The 16443-nt window shown below is 48.2% G+C and overlaps 1 protein-coding gene and 1 long non-coding RNA gene across 2 annotated transcripts in view; both read right to left on the reverse strand.

The window, feature by feature from the left end:
• The window catches only part of LOC119390839 (nuclear pore complex protein DDB_G0274915), a 100850-nt gene that overhangs the window by 47252 nt on the left and 37155 nt on the right, over positions 1–16443 (reverse strand). The gene's annotated exons all lie outside the window — the stretch shown is intronic.
• LOC125758129 (uncharacterized) lies at positions 1975–2809 on the reverse strand. The gene is made up of 3 exons (XR_007415890.1): positions 2632–2809; positions 2410–2551; positions 1975–2038 (listed from the first exon to the last, which is right to left on the reverse strand). It is a non-coding gene; the product is annotated as an uncharacterized LOC125758129 (long non-coding RNA).

Consider the following 16443-nt stretch of genomic DNA (forward strand, 5'->3'; position numbering starts at 1 on the left):
TGTCCTCGAAAACCAAACATATACTTTTTTTGCAAACAAATTAGGCCAGTTACATTGCAACATGCATTTTACATTTATGTAATGTTGACGCTATATCTGTAAGAAAAAACTTTGCTATTGCCTATTCAGGAAAGCATCCCGTCAATTGCACAGGCGTGTTTTGCACACTGTATACATTGGTTTGTCTTGCTGCTTCATGTAATACCATTGTTATGCAACTGTCCTTTCTTATAAACATTGACAAACCACCATCTTGTGAGGGGTACTATACTACTCTGTAATATATCCGAAATGCATAGCTGTGCACACAATTGCCCACGTACCTTGCGATTCGTATACTGTGCACATTTCATGTGTCCCTCTTTTTTTTTTTTCATGCGGTATGATGGGACGCAGCAATAAGCAGAGACAACATGTGCCGAACTTAAACCAAAATTTGAGGTGCGCAGACATTGGTTACAGTATTGGTCCCTGCCACACGCGACGACAAAGGTGCTCCTTGAAACGCATATAACGCTTTTAGCAACGTGATATGTCATTAGTAGAAAGGCATGCTGATGTTATCTATATTTGCATTATAGTAGTCATTAATTACCCATGCAGTACGATGTCACACTGTGCTTCCTTCAGCACGATGTTTCTTGTAACTTGTGCATGTAATAAATGTCAGTAATGCTTTAAAAACATGACACTAGTTTCACAATGTACGTTTATTTACAGAAAGTATGTGGCATCTTTGCATTGGTGTGAACACGAATAAATTCTTTTTTTTTACAAGGTTCTGCCTTGAAGAGACTGCTTACATATTCTTTCACATTACTTCTTCATTCACAAATGAGCACACTTCTGAATGAGAAAAAGGTACTTGAAATGCCAGACGATCTGTTTCAGCATCAGTTGGCCTTTTCAAAAGGAACAGTGTGGTGGATGTGCAACAAAAAAGCACAGTGCCCGCAAGTTGTGCGTGAAGTAAAAGGCAAGCCCTGTGTTGTTATACACAAAGTGAGGAGACAAAGACTTGGTGTGCACTCCCAGTCATAGAGCAGATAACGGTCACAGTGTTCGCGATTAGAAGACGGTCAGCAGTAACAAAAACAATAACAAACCCTTGCTTTCCAGAGAATTGGCTATAGCACTCAGCTGCCGAGTACAGTGCGTTATATTGACAGTTGCTAAATGAAAAGTTCCTATCTACGGCCACATAAAAATGACCCAGTCACGTGTAGTCAAGTTCTGCGAAAGACCTAGTCATACAGCATATGATGAAACCCAGCAGCGATTTATTATTACCAGGAAATTTAACTTCGAAACGTTTTCTTCTACTTGTTAGGTAACATCTTAGCAGGTAAGAAGTCGTGCTGCTAAGCTTCATTCAGCGCATGGGTCGGTTCCTGCTGACAGCAAACACATCTCCATGAGGGTAACGTGCAGGATCCCTGCTGTACTTGCACTGAGATTCACGTTAAAGAGCCACAGGTGGTCAAGATAAATTCAGTCCTCCACTGCAGTGTGGCTCACACTTGTATCATGGTTTTGGCACGGAAAACCACATATTGTTACTTCTTAGGCACATGTTTCTCACTGAAATGACACTTGCCTAATGCTGTTGTCAGTGGTGCAGTTAGCCAAATAGCGGATTACCACTGCGGACAGCTTGTCCAGGAATACATGAGGAGCGTGATGACCTTCCTTGTCTAAGCAGTGGTTCGGGGTCATCCCTGACAACACTGCCGTGCTCACTATTGGAATCATCGCTCACTGAAATCATGAACATTTCTGTCACCTTCTGCAATGTAAAGGCAAGTGCAACACTGCACATGCTGCAGCAATGTGAGATGCACATTCTGATTCTTAATGGAGGGTACAACTGCACTGCTGAACGCAGCGGAAGCAGCTTTTCAAACGCCCAGCACAACGCTTCATTACAGACTGCATTGCAGCATTTGCGGTGTAGCACTTGCCTTTTTAACACCGTTTCTGAGAGGACAGCCTCGGAGAGGTGTCGGGAGCCATGGTCCTGGTTTGTAGCCTCTGTCACCTGCACAAATACAAGTGGTGTGTTGTAAATAATGCTTCCATGTAAGAGATCCACAAGGCTGAGCCACACAAAGAGAGCAATGATAGCATCATCTACATGATCTAATGCTATACACCTCACCAGTCTGACTTACCCGTACTACGCGAAGCATGACTACTACAAATGGGCTGTCATGACAATGTGAGTCATTTGTCGATATTATGGAGCGGATAACCGATAGCTGCAAGATGACACACGTGCAGTGAGTGACATCCTGTAAGTTGTCACAGTTACCAAGTACCTGGAGCTAATCAAACAGGGCATTAACCATAGCGCGAGCAAATATTCTGTTAGCTCAAACTGTGAATATCCCAACTTTTTGTTCTGCTCACCTAGAAGCCAGAAGGTACGGCCGCGGCAATCCGGGCCCCTTCGATGCGCTCACGCAGCCGCGTTGTCCGCCAGACGTGGGCGTCGTAGTCTGATCCCAGACTCAGTGGTTCACGGCAGGATTCCGATGTCTGCGTCGCAGATCTGACGAAAGCATGAACCACCGTGAGCCACATTTCGCTACGCGGACATGCGCTCGAAAGGATGGGAAGACCGATACTTACTAGCATGACGATGTGGGCATAATGTCCTTTGCGGGGATAAAATGCCGCCTTGTGATGGTCACCCTTCGGTGCAATGATGACGGCAACGCTGCGTCGCTGCCGTCCACGCATCCCATGACGCCGGCAGCCGTAGGAAACATTCAAGGCCGCCTTTTCATCCGGCGTCCACGGGAAGTGAACCCACTTGTTGCGGATCCCGGCGTGCACGATTACCTCCGCCACAACATCGCACACAGTCTGCTCACCGCAGCTTGCATGTATCCTCGCTTCCAAACGAGGCTTGAAAGCTGCCACTCGCGAAAAACCCGCACAACACCCACAGGCTGCACCGACAGCGAAGCCGGTCGCGCCGTCGCGCGCCTTCCTCGGCCACTTAGTCGCACAACCGCCGCACCTTCCTTTCTTCGGGCGAAAGTGACGGCGAACTCTTTCATCGACTGGCATGTCGAACGCGTCGTCGGGCGCTCACGGCGCCCACGGTGCTGCCGAGCCGCCGAGCGATCGCCGCCAACAACACGAAAAAGCTCGCCGGCACCGCCATGTTTGCTATTCCGTCGAAACGGGGCCACTCGCAGATTGTTCCGCGCTTGGACGGAACCGATTCCGTATATTTTAGCATAATGAGCGCGTACTCGTCATTTTGACGTCACCAAAATTTGGGCTTCCGACACGTCACTTGAGTGACAGCTGAAACGACCAATCACGGGGCGCTAATGGCGGCCAAAACGGAATACGGAACACGGAACAGCGGTTCATTATACGGCCGCAGGGCGGTCTTCCATTCTATGGGGTGTGGCACTTCCCCTGACCAAATTGAGTTGATGTAAGCTAATAGTGATTCATATGCCGGATCGGAAAGGTTAGCTAACATTTTCACAGTAATTTTTCCCGACCCGGAGCGGTGCCACGTTTCATTTTAGACAGGGCCTTCCGCAGTTCGAAAAGCTGGAAAGGTCGATCCAGCGCAACGTTCTCCGAACCTGCATAGGAGTACACCGATCCGCGGGGGTCCTGTGTGGAGCACAGGTATTGGTCCCGTAATTTGTGCGCCAGCTGAGTTTTATTGCCCTGAAAGCTATGGATTGCCCTTTGTAGGGGCTTCTGATTTTCGGTGCGGGTTTGCGTTGGGTCTATGAGTGCACGAAATAGCCTCCAAGTATTCTTGACGGACATTTGGCGCGCTGACATGTTGCATCTAGTCACCCAGTTGGCGTCCGCGAGTTGGGCCGCATACTCGGCCGCCTTCTGGGTGAGCTCGGTGATTCGAGCTTTAAGTTTTCGGTTATGCGTTTGTCGGCGCCATCGGCGAACAAGGCAATGCCGCGCTTCCCAGAGGTCGAGGAGGTGGTTCTCCACGTCCGAGACCGCCTCTGAAAGCTGAATTTTGGTTTCAGTGGAGCGAAGGTTACTAACTAATTCTTGGGACCACGTGTCGTAGCCTCGCTCGAGTATTGATGCTGCGGTGTTATAATTTAGCCTAAATTTGGACCAGTCTGGGAGCCGGGCGTGTGATATGGGTTGTGCTAATGGTTTGGTTCGGATTGTTGTATTCAAGATGAGTGGGAAGGGCAGGGGGGAGAAGAGGGGGAGGAGGAGGCAACCCTATTCGCGCCGCTCACCTTTTTGCCATTTTTGACGATAGTTGCCCAGGCGTCAACCGCACCTTGCTTCTTGGGTTGTTGCTGCTGGGAGCGGCTCTGATTCCCATGGCCGCCGTGTGGGGGCGGTGGTGCTGCTCCTCCCTTCTCGGCGCGCTCACTGGGTGGCACCGACGTCGAGTTGACATCACTGTGTCGTGGTGAGTCCTCGCCACTACCAGAGCTGTGTGCCGGCCGACGTGTCGCTGACTTCCACGCCGGGTTGTTTTTGCCGCCCTTTGGGCTGGCCGACTTGGCGGCCGTGCGGTATTTCGCCGCACAGTCCTTTGAGTTCGTGGCGCGGCCACCACCACAAACTTCACATTTCGCGTTACACTCGTGAGGGGCTCGCACCCCCTCGACAAATGGCGCGTGTTGTCCACACAGACCACAACGATCTTGGTTTGGATTGGGGCACGTGTCCGTCCTGTGTCCCACGGTGCCACACACGCCGCAGGCCGGAATGGTACGGAGGTAGCGCCGGACAGTGATGACCTCGGAATTATAGTGGACAGTCCGTGGCTTGACATTCCCGGCGAAGGTGAGTCGGACCTTGTTGGACGTCCCAAACTTGCGAATATCGAGGATAGCGCCCTGCCTCCATTGAATGCTATCCTTCAGGGTTTCATCGGTCTCATGATTAGCTATGGAGACGACGCCATTGCTGACATCATCGTCAAATTGCTCGAGATGGCCGCGGAAGGACACATCCCCTTGCGCCGCGTTGATGACGAAGTCCCAAAGAAGGCGGTCAGCCACGTAGGCGTTCTTGGTACGTGCGACAATAAGGTTCTGCTCACGGGAGATGACAAAGCTAAGGTCTGCAGCCAACTGCGCACCAATGTAAGTGCGCAAGGACAGGCCGAGCTCACCAGGTTGGAACGCGGCTCCGAGTGCCAGGGCGGTCCGGGGCTTTAGGACAACTACAATGTCGTCCTGGTGGAATTTCTGAAGAGGTTTCGGCCTCCATGCTAGTTTGGCTTGCCCCTTTTCCTTGCGCGAGGTAGGAGCTTGTGGCTTGGATAGCTGCTTGCCGGGAGCGGCTTGGGCGGTGGCCGCCGTGAGCTTGGCCTTTCGTCGCTGGGAGCGTCTCTTCACAAGACGGAACAGATTTTCATTGCGGATGGGCTCCGCTGGTGTCAAATCTTGGTTCCCGGTAGGCGAAACGGTCGACCATGCCATTTCCTCGTGGTCGTAGCGCGCTGAGCTGAAGAAGCGTCCATTTTGGCAGGAGCGTCGACTTCCCCGATGCCGGACGCTAGCTGAGCCGCTGGACTCGGCGTTGGCGCCGCGATGCGAGGCGGAAAAGTCGCTCTAATTTGTTGATAAATCGGCCCACCTTGACAAATTAGATGTCTCCGTGGTCCGGGTGACTCGCTGGGTCCAGGGGACACAAAATTTCTGGGGTCCGGTAGAAAGGTCCGTGGCTCCAGTCGAAAATCGACAGAGCCGATGTGCCTCGCATCCGTTCGCTACGCGCGCTCGTAGCGTCTCCCCCCCCACTGCGGCGGGATCCTTGCCAGCGGGCACTTGGTCAGCAACCCTCAGCAGCTCAGGTGCCGAGGAAGTCCTGAGCGACAGGTTGTCGCCACGGGAACCGTGAAAGGCATTCCCTAGAAATGGTACGTAATGCACTGTCTTCGCAGCGCCGAGGTGAGCGTGCCCGTGAGCCACCGACGAGGCCTGGACGCCGTCCTCGGATGGTTGGCTAGGTAGCTGCAGCAGCGGTCGGGCCATGGTGTCCACGACCGAGGAAGCGTGGACGGCGTTCCTAGGATGGAGAGACCCGCGCTGCCGACGACGCGCGATGACAGGTGGCTTCAGCTGCAAGGTTCGGCTTGTGTTGTAGGCTGCGCCATTGTAATGAAGAAAGACAGAGACAACACCCGTTCCTGGGCCAAGCTGTTCTATTCTCTGCCCTCTTCTTCCTCTGGCTCGATCAGCTCCCCGCGCGCCCGGACCCCAGTGTCGTTCTTTGTCGTCACAATATGTGTATATATATATATATATATATATATATATAGCAAGAGGCAGGCTGGAGAGCACCTAGAAACGCCAGAAAGAGAGTTACTAGTAGAATTCGCAGAACGCAATAATTGCCAGTTGTGAACGCAATAATTGTCAGCCAGTTGGCGCGCGTGACGGTGCAAGTTGTAGCGAGCGCGGGCCAAGAAACCACCGTCAACTTATCGGCCTAACGCTGCAACGGCGCCGCCGAGTCGCGGCCGCAGCTGATTTCGTTCTCTCAAACCACGGCTAAGGGCAGCATTATCTCGGCGGGTGAATGCGCTAGTCACGTGGTTCTTTTCGTATTTCGCGGGCTTTCTTTGCAGCTTGGAAAAATGGTGTACGTGAGACTTTCTTTATTGCAAATAATGGAATTGGGGTTTCTGAAGACGCTCCCGAACTTTGCAAGCCGCATTTCTTGCCTACAGTCAATATTTAGCAACTTAATTGAATAACCCTAATTAACAAATTAATTAATTATCAAACAAAACCTTGTCTGTAGTGCGCAAGGTGACTGTCAGTAATGTGCATGTGATTTCACTCGCCTGCCTCTAATATTGTATTTTTAACCCTTGGCTAAAGATAGCTGGGACACCGCGTATATATATGCTATAGACTAAGCGTTAAGAGAGGTGTTTGCGATGATCACAGTGTAGTGAAGCCAACTGTCTCTAGAACTGAACAAATGCTCATGAATGCTATACAAATACATATATTATTCCAAATGTATTTCGGGCATTCATTCAACGTGTCAATACAATCAAGCATTAAAAGAAATTATTTTGGGAACGATTTCTAAAAAATAAATCGGGATGTAAAGGCCTAAAGAAATGCGAGCTCAATATAAGTAACGATATTTGACTCACTGGATTCAGAACCTCAGGTACGACAATGCTATATTTTATTTTCAATACCACTTGCCTAATAAAGCAGGCGAAATACATGCGTCTTTGCAATTACGGTAGACTTGTGATGCACAACTAAAATAATGAAAATTGAGTGACAATCAAAACAGACCAAGGTGAACCATTACTAATTCATGAGCAGAGCAGGTAGCTTCACACTCAGGTGCCTCGTGATACGGTATGCTGTGCTAACACTCTGTTGAAGAGGGTGGTGACCCGTGGTTTCAGGAGGCGTGGCCCGTGGTTTCAGGAGACGTCGCCCGTGGTGTTCAGTGTCTCAGTGTGTTGCATTCAGCACTACGACGATGCTTGTTTTCTTCGGTTCTGCTGGCACGCCGTCAGCCAAACATTCGCGATTAAATCATTATTCGGAAAGTTGCAGAGTACGATTTCTCCGCACAAAGTACTACGGTAAAAAAATTCAACTCCAGCACTTGTCAAATGGATGCCGCAGTGCCTCCGTCGGACTGTCGAGGGGGGGGGGGCGGCCGCCATCGCACGAAATGTGTGAAGAAACCTGAGCTCAAAAACAGTAAGCGGGGACGAACGTAAGCTGGTGACCCTTCATGGAGGATAAAACAGGCGTCGCAGCACTGATAACAAGAATTTGTTTTCGCCAATCTCTTGTGCAGGCAACTTTATCCGTCGAAGCACGGGGTGCTGGCGAAGGGCCACAATTTCAATGTGACCATGACACGTTCCCCGCTGCCTAAAACTGTTTTAGATGCAGAATAAGCATAATGTGAATATAGCGGAATCTCGCTGACACGATTGTGCATAATACGTTTCTCGGCATAATTCGATTCTTTTTTTTTAAGTTCCCGGCGAACGTCTCTTGAAAATAAGTTTTCATGCGTTTAATACGATGACATTTTTGCGCACGTTTAGAATATACGACAGGGAAAGTGGACTTTGTCCGGGACATCCTGAAATGCTGCGTTTATTCTTCAGTATAACAGCACGAACCGCGTTCAAAGAAGCCATGATCGGCACGTTGCAGAGCGGCTGACGCCGCAGCAGCCTCGGTTTGGCGGCTAAAAGATTCCTGCCAGGCGACCTTTTCGCCGCATAAAGAAGTGCAGCACAAACTGACCAGGTGCTTCAACGCTGATGAATCAAACTGCGTTGCTGACGTCATATACAAATTTTCCTCCTTTCTTTAACCTTTTCGGTTTATACAATTTTCGCATAATACATTTTCTAATCTGGTTCCCGTGAAAAATGTGTGAACGAGATTCCACTGTTTATGGCGGCATTCAATGGAATGTCCGTCGCAGGAGCCTCGGCATCCTATCAAAAACAGGCAACCGCGGTCGATACAACCTGTCGAGAGAGGAGGCTATTGCAATTCGAGTGATCCAAAAGATTGGAGGATTGTTGTCCTCCCCGTCGACAAGGGAAATGTAACTGTTCTACGCGACAGGGAAACGTACAACAAAAAAAAAAGAACGATCCGTGACGTGTTTTACAGCGCGGCCCACGACAAACTCAGGAAAGACCACACGCCAAGACTTCGGAGGGAACTAAGCAAGCTTCTGTGAGGCATCTTCGAAAAGTACCCGCACGTAAAGACCAATATGTAAGATCGGCTCTGCACAGGAATTTTGCGGGCTTCCCAAGATCCGGAAGGCTCACGTCCCGCTCCCTCCAATAGTGAATTTCGCATCCTTTCCACTTCATCCGCTGTCTAACTATCTGCACAGGACTCTGAATTCGCTCGCGGCTAGAGTCATGTGCCAGTGACAGGGCCAATTGAGAAGTGACAGTGAGCAGCAATGAGTGCAGAATATCGTTCGACGTCATGTCCTTGTTCAGAAGGGTGCCACCACGCTTGCGGTGTCCGGAGCATGAGCCGCCTTGAATAAAGACTGCTGGACGAGGTAATAGTAACTCCTGGTCGATGCGACTAGCCTGAACATTGATGAACTGTGCCGCTTACTGGAGCACTGCCTCAAGGTGGCGTACTTCAGCTGCGACGGGTGATTCCAGAACAAGCCAGCATAATTGAACTGGGTATGGTAAACTCCGTTACAGCTTCTAGCCGCCAACTGGAGCGCATGGAAGAGACGGCAGGGCGTTTGTTTAATGACAGACCGAGAGTATTTCGGAGGTATGTAGATGATTGCCTCTGCATCCTGAAGAGGTAAGCAGTGGATTTTTCCCAGCCCATCTAAACTCCGTCGACCAGGCGATACAGTTCACGGTGGAACCAGAGGAAGACGGGACGCTCCCTTTTGTGAACATTTTATTGGGATGACAAGGTAAGCGCATGACCTTCTCAGTATACAAAAAGCGAACACATACCCACATGTATTTGCACTTCTATTCCGAGCATCGTCTGCACACGTAGCGCGTGTAAGAGCAATGTGTGCCTTCACGTGTAAGAGCAATGCGCACGTCAAAAGAGATGGAATGGAGTGCCATTACGTAAGTATGGAAAAGCTGATACAAGGAAGCTTTTATCCGCCATATGCCACGCCGTGTATTCAGAGGGTAGCTATCCCACTGCAGAGATGACTCTGAGAGCCGCGCTCCATTCAACCCCCATCACTCCTTGTCCTCCCACTCACCGCCAGCAATAGAGCCAAACAGGACAGCCCGGCACGTCGCTGTCCAACATGTGCACGGAATCAGTGAACAGCATTTAACTCACCTTGCAAGGCGTTCCGTCACGCTCCAACATAAGTATATCTTTCCCGACTCCATCGCCCAGGGGCAGAACACACGGAAATGTACATGGAGAATAAATGGTAGTCTGTAAATGGTAAGAGGACAGCGCTGATGAGGGGATCTCATTCATGGCTGAGAGTAAAAAAGGAATATCTAGATGAGTTGACCTCGATAGTTACATGCGTTTCACATTATTACAGTTATGGCGTTCGCAGGTTGTGCTAAGTGCACAAGACACCTCGTTAATGCATTAAGCTGGGCTAGTTGCTATTGATTGCATGCTTCCATATTGCTAGCGAACACGCACAAAGGACGTCTCTTTCTATGTCGTCCTTTGTGCGTGTTCGCTAGCAATATGGAAGCATACAACAAGATACATATGTGCGAATTGCTTAGAACGAGCTAATCCGCTATCAGTTTTTGCTGGTCATTCGGAAGCGAAAGAAACAAAGTCTACACGTATGTTTTAACCACCACTATTATATGAACTACCATTATAAGTGTTATTTTGAAATTTTTGAGTAAATGTTTTTTTAAACAAAGACCTGCAATACTTATACTCATATAGCAACACTGCAGCTGAACTGTGCACCACCGCGCTCATCATTTGCTTGAGCAAGGGATGAGATGTTTATCGAATAATTTAGATCCTACAAATATTGCAGCATACGCTCAAGTAAGGAGGTTGAATGTAATCATTGTAAATGTTTAGTGTGTTTTTCAAACAGATGAAACCACGCTGGCTGAAGAGTGTGGCCACCGTGTATTCACGAAGTTTACCCCATTACACATGGTGCACTGCGAACGCAGCACGGTTCTCCTTCCGCTAATGAGCTCAGATGGTCGCTTTGCGTAATCACTGACTGCTTGCGCGTTTATTGCGGCGGTATGGGTGAGAGAGACCGCTGTATTACGTGGCTTTAACTTAAGCGAGACATAGCAGCGGACATTCATGCTTAGGTAAATTAAAAGAAGAAAAAGACGACGGCTGATCCCTCTGTCATAGGAATCGGTTATAACACGAGAGTGAAACATGTCGTCGCAGAAGTAGTTAATTATTTATAGTGCATTGGTGTATGAGAGCTCGTACAATGTCTGTTGTTGTTAGGCAGATATAGCACCGCTTGATGTGGCCGCACTCATTTTGACGCCTAGTGGCACATCTCCGCACCGACGACTATCGCCCATGATCATCATTTAACCATTGCGGTAGCTTAACTTATTAAATGCGAAGCATTTCTTAGCGAACCTCAGGCACTTTGGGCGTTTCTATCTACGTATCTATATATCTATCTATCTATCTATCTATCTATCTATCTAGCCGCCTACGTCTGGGCACTCTCCTGGTAGTCCCTATAACTTCTAACATACCAAAATTGGCATAGCAGGGGATCAGTGTATGGTGAACACGATTCACTGGTCATGACATGAATAACGCAAAATGCCTGTCGCGTACCTCATGAAACCCTTTCTCCCAGTCACGTGTGGCACATACCCGCATACCAGTGTTCAAGTTATGCGGGTATGTGCCACAGGTGATACAAAGTCTCAACCAACACAGTAACCGCGAACATACACATTGACACGCAAGGAAAGTGATAATAATAATAATTGTTATGGCTTCAATTTTGACCGTCTGGTATTCTTTAATGTGCACCGAGATCGCACAGTACACAGGCATCTAGCATTTTGCATTCATCGCAATGCCACCGCCGCGGCCGGGATCGAACCCCTGACCTTTGGGTCAGCAGCCGAGCACCGTAACCGCTACACCACCGTGGCGGACACAAGGCAAGTGAGGAAGCTGAAGACAGAACAACCCTTGAAGACGCTCAACTACAATGCACTCGTTCACGTTGTGGACTACGTCGATTACGCAAGAACCGGGGTCAATCCTTCCTACAATATATCTGCCGAGAGAACCAGGCCTCTCATCATTACCGGTGGCTTCAACATTGACTTATCAAGACCGAACAAGGCCTGGTCCTTATACTGCGTGAAAGACGGCTTGGATGTGGACAGGGCATCAAAAGACCTCGCTGCGACCTGCATAACAGGAGGCGTCATAGATCATTTCATGGTAAGAGGTATCCAGGATTTCTACCAGCTGTCCTATACCTCGCACTTCCCTACACTTAGACCCCTCGTAGCCGCGATCACGAACGGATCCGATTAACAAGTCCGGTCCAGCTGCTGGTGCTCACTGATCACGGTGATAAGGACGTTGTTCAAGAACTGTCAAGAACCTCTTCTACACATACACACGGTTTCGTGAAACGTGCGTGCGTTCCCATCATAACAGATAAGTATACGCATAACAACTGTAACGCAACTGTAACAACTGCAGCTCTGATTCTACCGTACGTGCAGTGCGCCTGCGTGTGCCACTCGGCTGTGTGTACATCCAGGGGAACTTTGCTTAATGAACCTTAGTTGCGAGTAACGCCTGTACTGTGCATTTGTGTTTCTTCTTTGTGCTGTTCGGATTCGCGCTATCCAGTATTGAAGAATATAACTACTACACATCAGCTTACCGCGTCTGGTGATGGTAACACCCATGTTGTTTTTGGCATCGTTATGCAACCGTAAACAACTGGTTATATAAAACATATGCGACTCTTCAGCATATAAGTGTGTTTATACCACTTCCACATCTCTCTAGCGTCACACCGCAACGTTTCGCTCAGCATCAAATATTATGCCACCGTCACCATCTCGCGCATGCTTCGCATAACATCGATTTCCACGGTAAGTGGGATCTGCCAAATTTTTAACATATTCGTTGACACCGCATATAGTGAATTCCGCGCAAAGATGACATCAACAAGCGCATAATAAACACTGATACTCTATATGTACTCCTTCAAAGCATCCTTAAACGCGAAGAGAAACGCTGCGCGCGTCGTGTCTTCGATGTAGCCCGGCCGTTAATTTTCACATGGCGAGCGCGCACGCGTTGCGCCAGCTATGCGAGCGCCTGAGACCTGTTTTTCGTTATGGATGGATGCTATGAGCGAGGCTTGTGCTAAAGCCACGACCTCGCAGTGTGTTAAAGCGTTGACGAAATTACACTTCTATTGGAAACGCGCCGAATGAGACGGTCGTAGGAACGGCGCGTTTTTTTTTTGTTTTTTTTTCCGAGCCTGGTGACACACATGTCTCCGCACCGTTGTAAACGGGATGCCTATAGCACCCATCCATCCTTCGATCGATCCAAGAGCACTGCGAGAGGGAAGTGTGCAAGATAAAAGGCGCGTTCATGTAGCCCCCGTTATGTGTTTGGGTGGTAGTTAGTGGGCTAAACGCCCGCCAGCCATTGTCGCGGATCGAGAGGTCAAGAGTTCGACTCCTGTCAACAGAACATTTTCTTAGTTTTTTTTTCTTTGCCATCTGATGGCGTTCATTTTGCTGACGTATTTCCGTGACGGAAATACGTCATGAAAGGCTTGGTGGACCCCGGCCTAAAACACTTTCGTGTTAAAAACTTGGCTACTGGTGCCATTTCGGATTGTCAAAAGGGCAAGTACAGTTCCACGACTAGCTCTACCAACTATGCGAGATAGACGTATGCAACGAGGTGCATAACCAGAGGTAAATAATTGTAGCTGCCCTCATGAAGTAATAGTCGTTGTTCTTTTTTTGAAGGATGCCTCTTTATAGGAAGCAATTGATCTTTAGGCACGCGATTGTAATAGCCATTCTGTAGTGTTTAAGCACGGGAATAAAAAAAGGTGCTCACTTAACCGCTGTAAATCACACAATACTTTAAGATCAAGCAAACGTAAAATAATATATTTGCAGCTTCTTTAAATGCTAGACCATGATGGGTTAGACAACGCGACATGGTGGTTAACACTATAGTATCGATACACGGTATAGCACATAACTACAATGCAACCTTGGAGTTACCGCAATATCGCTGCAGTGTTGCAGAAAGAATCAGCAATAGGCAGGCTCCGCATTCGTTATTTTTAGACAGTATTAGCCGTGATTATCCGCACACAGGGCTGGTGTCACTAGAAATTATTTCATTAGAACGTGGTGTTTCCTAACGTCCACATAAAGATGGCATCCCGAATGGTATCATAGTGCACGCAAGCGAATGTTATAGTGCATCATCTTTTGAAAGTAAATGGCGAAGAGTAACATATTTTTTTCCTTCAGCCGTGGGAGAAAAACTGCAAAGATTGGTCGAAACACCCTGCAAAGTTGTATTTACGAATAATTACATCATGCAAGCATTGCAAGGCACGCGCTTACGAATATTTTATTGAATCTACTTCCTTGAGCAAAAGGCGCGAGCTAGTTGTTTCTTTACAATGATTTAGGACGGCAAAGCCAAACCACAGGCATCTTGTTACCTTCCGTGAGTTTCATAACCGTATCGCCGTCTTCCAGATGCGTTTAAGCTGTCTAAATTCTGGCCGGTATTAGACATATATAATTTATACTTGATCGGTACAATTCATTGCACGAGTACTGAGGTCTGGCTAAAAGGATAAAGAGAAGAACAGCTACCACGATGGCTATGTACAGCATAGCGGTGTCAACGGCATGCATGGGAAAAAAGACCTAGAGCTTATTTCTGGCGTTTAGCGTGCCAAAAGCGTGATTTCATTATCCTGCATACCGTGCAGTTGTATACCCGAGTAATTGATCAGCTCCGAGGCGGGGGTAACGTGCATCAAGATTGAAAGCTGCTTGGTACAACCTACAGAGTACACGGAATGCTAATAAATAGCTTTGTGGAAATAGCCGTTGCCCCCAGATAAAAGGCGATGCTTCCAACATCCAACCATCCACCCATCCAAGACACGGGAGCTTTTATGAATTTGATCCGCATGATTTCTGTATTTCCGATTAATTTCATTATTTGATATGTGAGCAGCAAGCCGCTATCGAATACACAAGATATCAAACTCAGTAGCTCAATGTCACGGGCGTTGTGTTGTAGCAACGGATCGAGGGAAGACGAATGAATGAACAAACTTTGTGTAAGATTAGTCTGGCAGTTACATTGTTTAATTACTTGGGCTTAGCTCTTGGAAGCGCCGTTGTTTGTATGTTACTTTTATTGCACAGTTTTCAAAATTGCATTTTCGCGCTCGAGAATCTTTTCAAACCACAAGTTTTGATCAGGCCAAATCAGCGCGATAATAGCTCGCAATGTAAAGAAAGGTACACAAAAGGAAAACTTTTGTTTTCATATCATTGGTCATCATATTGGGTGTGTCAGCGGTTGCGGAGGCGTTCGGGAGGTTTTAAAAAAGTAGGTGAAAAGCAATAATATAAGTTGTTGCAGTCATCAGTAAGAAAAAGAAAATAAACATTGTTTATCGTTATTAAAAAAAACGTTTTACGGCCGGCAACATAAATTCCCACGTTATGTCACATACTCTATTGAGAGAAAGTAACGCATATTTAAACGGACCCCCAAACGATTTTGACAATTTATACAAACGCATTAAGCCGGTTGAGCATACCCTCACAAACAAGGGCGGGGCCAATTTACGCTGTCCCAGTAGGGTATTTAATCAACCACCAGACCGTAAAACCCTGTGAATTGCTAGAGATTGTGCCGGCTCATCCAAATGATTTTAACACAAAAATATTTTCTGGCGGGGTCCGCCAAGACTACCCTGACGTCATTTCCGTCAGAGAAATGGCGTAGGCAAAATGCACATAAAGATGACAAAAAAGACGGAAAATTTCCTTTCACACAGACACCCTGGGAGTCGAACCCACCAACTCACGCTCCACAGCGATAGGTCCCGGGCGCTCAACCCAGTGCGCTACCGGAGTACATATGCGATGTTTCACAAAAGCGCCCTATATCTCTTATCATCATCATCAGCCTGTCTACGCCCACTGCAGGGCAAAGGCCTCTCCCATGTTCCGCCAATCAACCCGGTCCTGTGCTTTATTCTGCTGCCACGTTATAGTTACAAACTTCTTAATCTCATCTACCCACCTAATTTTCTGTCTCCCACTCAGGCGTTTGCCATCTCTTGGAATCCAGTCAGTTACCCTTAATGACCACCGGTTATCCAGCCGACGTGCTACGTGCCCGGCCCATATCCATTATATCTCTTATACCTTCTCCTATTCACAGCGCTCTTCGCTAGCGATGGCGGTGTAGCTGTCTGGGAGCAGTGAAGTACTGCATCATGAAACTAACCAGCGCCGACAGAGTGTGGTTCAGTGGGTTCAGCGCAGCGGAGGGTTTTGAGGCAACATTGAGATTTTTAGTGCCGGGCACCCCTAACGGCTTGCGTACATACGTTCTTGTATTCTTGTGTACAATTGCCCGTGCTACGTCTTTCGCCTTTCGTGTTGTCTTCAAGTGTGACGCGTCGTCTCCAGAGTAGTGAAGCTTCCACGTGCACCGACGGTGTTTCTCCGCTGCTTACTGCTTCGTGTGTGACAGCACGTACTAATAAAACTGCTGCTGTGAGCGCCGAAGAAAGGCAACGACGTCGACCAACGAATGACGCGCAAGTGAGTGCTTTGATGAAGATAGAGAGACGCCAGCGGCAAGCGGAAGACCTTGGAGCGTTCACGGCTCGAGCTACGAACTTTGCCTCTTGCGTTTC

Source organism: Rhipicephalus sanguineus, chromosome 4 (genome assembly GCF_013339695.2).
Source record: "Rhipicephalus sanguineus isolate Rsan-2018 chromosome 4, BIME_Rsan_1.4, whole genome shotgun sequence".
In the NCBI taxonomy this organism is placed as follows: domain Eukaryota; kingdom Metazoa; phylum Arthropoda; class Arachnida; order Ixodida; family Ixodidae; genus Rhipicephalus; species Rhipicephalus sanguineus.